General features: G+C 34.1%; 1 protein-coding gene across 2 annotated transcripts in view; it reads right to left on the bottom strand.

Moving 5' to 3' along the window:
* Positions 1–5,000, bottom strand: part of LOC143038928 (alpha-1-inhibitor 3-like) — a 194,659-nt gene that overhangs the window by 158,547 nt on the left and 31,112 nt on the right. The gene's annotated exons all lie outside the window — the stretch shown is intronic.

Raw genomic sequence — 5,000 nt, 5'->3', positions numbered from 1 at the left:
AGTATACACAAGGTCTCTGGATCAAGTATAGAAAATAAGTGCACTGTGGGTTTTCTAATCTCTCTTCCAAATGAACTGCTTTTTTGGTGTTAAGTTTCTTGGTGACTTTTTACATTACACACATCAAACAAACGATACAATGTACAAGTGACTGTGTGGATGTGTGCGAGGAGAGAGGCATTGCAAAGTCTGTTTATCTCTCATATTCTGTCACGCTTTTCCACTAGAGCCTTTTTCATGTATACCTCACAGGTAAGACTTGGTGATAGTCAGCAGTTATTGTGCGCTCCCGCCGATCAAGGACACGTCTATTTGGTTTGTGTGGAAAGATATTCTTACTTAAACACTATTCTTGGAGTGACCTTCTCTCTAATACAATTCTTGTTAAACTGGATAGCCACTGACGTTCTGACGATCTGTGTAGCTGGTCGCTCGAAATTCCGGAAGGCTTTTTTCTCTTCATAGCTCAATACGGAAAAGAAGTTTCCAAAATTCATCTATTCAACCAATATCTCCAGATTTCGAGGTTTCTTACCTCTTCTTCATCTGGGGTGGAATACTAAAGATGTTAATGATCGGGGTATGTATGTTCAGAAGTGTAATAGGAAATGGGATAAGTCATTAACGCTTCTAAGTATATATACCCGGATAATTAACATCTTTAGTATTCCACCCCAAATGAGGAACAGGTAAGAAACTTCGAAATCTGCAAATACTGGTTCAACAGATGAATGTCAGTAGTTATCCAGTTTAACAAGAATAAACACTGTTGTTTACCCACGTGCTATGCAAAAATCATACATGTGGCACACACCGTTAATCACCTCATGCCTTCCTAAGCGAAGGTCATCCAGGGTCAAGATGCAGCCGCCAGCCATTTAGAATTAAAGAAACATTTCATCTACAAGGCATGTAGTAGTTAATGTAATTTATATTCAACCTTGCAGTATCACAAATACCTATTGTATCTTTAAAACAGAAATACCAGAAGATGTCTTAATAAAGGCGAAACGTCGTGTAATAAAATGGAGAACTATAAGTAATTAGTTTATGCCCACCCTATCCAAGGGAGTTGTATAATTAGAAAAATTTAAAATACACGAAAGAAAATCAACAACTTCCAGAACGTTGTCGTATTTAATCAAACCTGTATTAAAGAAAACCTGGTCTCAAAATACACCAATATATGTATATATACATATACATATATATATATATATATATATGTATATATATACATATACATATATATATGTATATACATATATATATATATGTATATACATATATATATATACATATATATATATATATACATATGTATATATATGTATATGTATATATATATATGTATATACTGTATATAATACTTATATACATATATATATATATACTGTATACATATACTTATATACATATATATATACATATATACATACATATATATATATATACATATATATACATATATCTATACTTACATAAGTATATATATATATATATTTATATATATATAGATATATATATATACTATATTGATTCATATATATATAAATATACATTCCTATATATATATACATATATATATATATATACATATATATATATGTATATATGTATATATATATACGCATGTGTATACATATATCTAAACTTACATAAGTATATATATATATATATATATATATATATATATATATATATACATACAGATGAACTCGGAAACTACGGAATAAACGGGGGAACTACTGGTCCGTTATAGCCGTTTGTTGAACGTAGTGTATATTATATATATATATATATATAATATATATATATATATATATATATATATATATATATATATATATATATATATATATATATATATACATAAAAGGGTCATTCTTGATTATCGACAACTATCGTCAACTCAGATGATATTCATTGTTTTTTGTTTAATATCGGTATAAATAAATTATTACGGTATATTCTATCGTATCTGTAAATTTTGAAGCATTTTGTTGCACCAGTATCGAGATTCAAGATGTGATATTCTACCGACAACTCGTAGCTCGACGTCATCTTCGAGGCGCCATGTTTGCTTTTGTTTGTTGTGGATGGTCATGCTTATTACCGTCCGGTACCGTCCAGAGCCGTCCGGGTACGTCCAAAGCCGCCCGGACACCGTCCAGAGCCTTCAGCATACTGTCCAGAGCTGTCAGGACATCGTCCGGACATTGTATATTACCGTCGAGATAGGGTCATACTAAAGACAGACAAGGACCGACAAGTAGCATATTTGGACCGACAAGTAACTCAGGATGGCTAACAATCAGCATATAAATTAACATGTATTTGTTTTGTGGTGAAAATTATTTCTGCTACACTCATATATGTAGAAATAAAGAAATATGCTTTTCTCTGCCGACAAGCCCTGTCCCGAACCGCCTACGCTTACCAGTCGACCGACAAAGACCGACTAGTAACATATTTAGACCGACAAGAAATTTAAAATGACCGACAAGTGGTATATATGATAACATAATGCTTGTTTTTGTGGTGAACACTTTATATGCTGCTTATCGGTCATATATACATACCTACACACACACACACACACATACACACACACACACACACACACACACACACGGCTCGGTGGCGGATTGGTAAAGCACTGGCCTCACTAGTCAGAGAACCGGGGTTCGATTCCCCGGGCGGGAGGAGATAAGTTGGGTTTGTCTCCTTTCACGTGTAGCCCCTGTTCACCTAGCAGTGAGTAGGTACATGATGTTAGTCAAGGAGCTGTGACCTTGCAGTCCCGGTGTGTGATGTGTGAGTGGTCTCAGACCTACCCAGAGATCGGCTAATAATGAGCTCTGAGCTCGCTGCCGTAGGATGGTGTCTGGCTGTCTCGACAAGAGGCTGCAGCAGATCCGTGGTGAATACACACACACACACACACACACACACACACACACACATATATATATATATATATATATATATATATATATATATATATATATATACACGCGCGTGTGTGTGGTTTTTGTGTATATATATATATATATATATATATATATATATATATATATACATATATATATACATGTATATATATATATGTATATATATATATATATGTATATATAATATCTATATGTATATATATATATATATATATATTATATATATATATATATATAAATACATATATACACGTGCGTGTGTGGTTTATAAACATATACATATATATAATATATATATATATATATATATATATGTATATATATATTCATATATTTATATATATATATATATATGTATATATATATATATTCATATATATATATATATATATATATATGCACGCGCGTGTGTGGTTTATATCTATATATATACTTATATATATATATATACATATCTATATATACATATAAATATGTATATTTATATATATATATGTAGTCCTTGATATATATATATATATATATATATATATATATATATATGCTGGCTCTGCCATACTTTTATAGCGGCTGTGTACTTTTGGAGATTTGGAAATGGTCTTCCTTGCCCCTTTCTCACATTTCCCACTCCATCATCCCCTTGTTATCTTTCCAAAGGCAACCGAAAATGCAAGCAATTATTCCGTTTTCACCATCACTGGTCTCCATGAGTGGACCGGCTTCCTGTAGGAGAGGGACGTTGGATGAGGAAGGAGATGAGTGGTGTGGGAGTGGGGAGGGTGGGGATGGGGGCATTCCAGGGCTGAGGGAGGGAACGAAGGTTCAGTCGCCGGGGAGGGGAGGAATACACGAGCGAAGGTCCCGTAGTGTGGGGAGGTTAAACTTAGCTGCAGAGGTCACTGGAGTTCATATCCACAATGCCTATCGGCATAGACTAGGTTTCATGAGCCAAGAACAGCTGGCCAGCTCTGTACGTAAAACCTTCAGTGTGTGTATGAAAGGGAACCAAAAATGACAAATAGAGAATATATGTATGCAAACATACATACGCATGTGCATTTAAGCACATATGTACAGGCATATATACATTCGTGCATAGTACATACGTTGAGGGAAGGTTCATGAAGAAGACACAAGAGTAAGGTCGAGTCTTATGAGTGGTTTCGTGCCAAGGAATGATGCTGCAGATTCAGGGCGAAAACTGTTAATATAACCATGGCTATGGTACTCGTAGACTTCAACTCCTCGGCACCGGTGACATTTCTCCCCCGATTTGTCTCTGTCGCAGCGCATATGCATGTATACATGCATACACACACACACATATATACATAGATATGTACATACGCACATACACTCATATGCACATATACATATACATACATATACACATATACACATATACATACAATACATTCAACATACATATACACATATACATACAATACATTCAATCGCACATACAGTACATACATGCAGTATATACATGTATACATATACATACATACCCACACATACGTACGTACATATACAATCTCTGTAGAGTTGAACTCGCTTTTATAGGCACTAGTCTAGTTTAATTTGCTTGTGGTAATAACAGCGAACAAAACCGTAATACTTTAATTTTCGGGAAATGGGACCATGCATAGTTCAGAGCAAGACGGGATTCTAAAAGAATCTTGTGAGTAAAAAATAATAAAGATAAATAAATATGCCATTTATCTTCATCGTGCAGATACCATGGTGTTGATGAAATCATGCCTTGTCTTTAGTTTTTATTACACTCTCCGTAAATAGTAGCGTATGAGTGAAGAGTCGTAATTTATTTTTTCTTAAATTTGCTCCTGTTTCATGCAGCTATTCACTACTACATCTGCATTATGTTTTACCATGTTTACTTTGTTGAGATTACGATATTACAATTAGTACTGTCTAAGCATTAGGGTCAGTTGGTGCCTTGATAAGCGCAATGCAAGCAAAACAAAGACGGAGCACTTTGTAGCGATGAGCACATAGGATAGGCGACCAAACCATTATCACAAAATC

The sequence above is a fragment of the Oratosquilla oratoria genome, chromosome 25 (genome assembly GCF_046742065.1).
Source record: "Oratosquilla oratoria isolate Oo_2021 chromosome 25, ASM4674206v1, whole genome shotgun sequence".
NCBI lineage: Eukaryota > Metazoa > Arthropoda > Malacostraca > Stomatopoda > Squillidae > Oratosquilla > Oratosquilla oratoria.
Note: the sequence above shows the minus strand (reverse complement) of the source record. Positions and strands in the feature narration are given on the sequence as shown.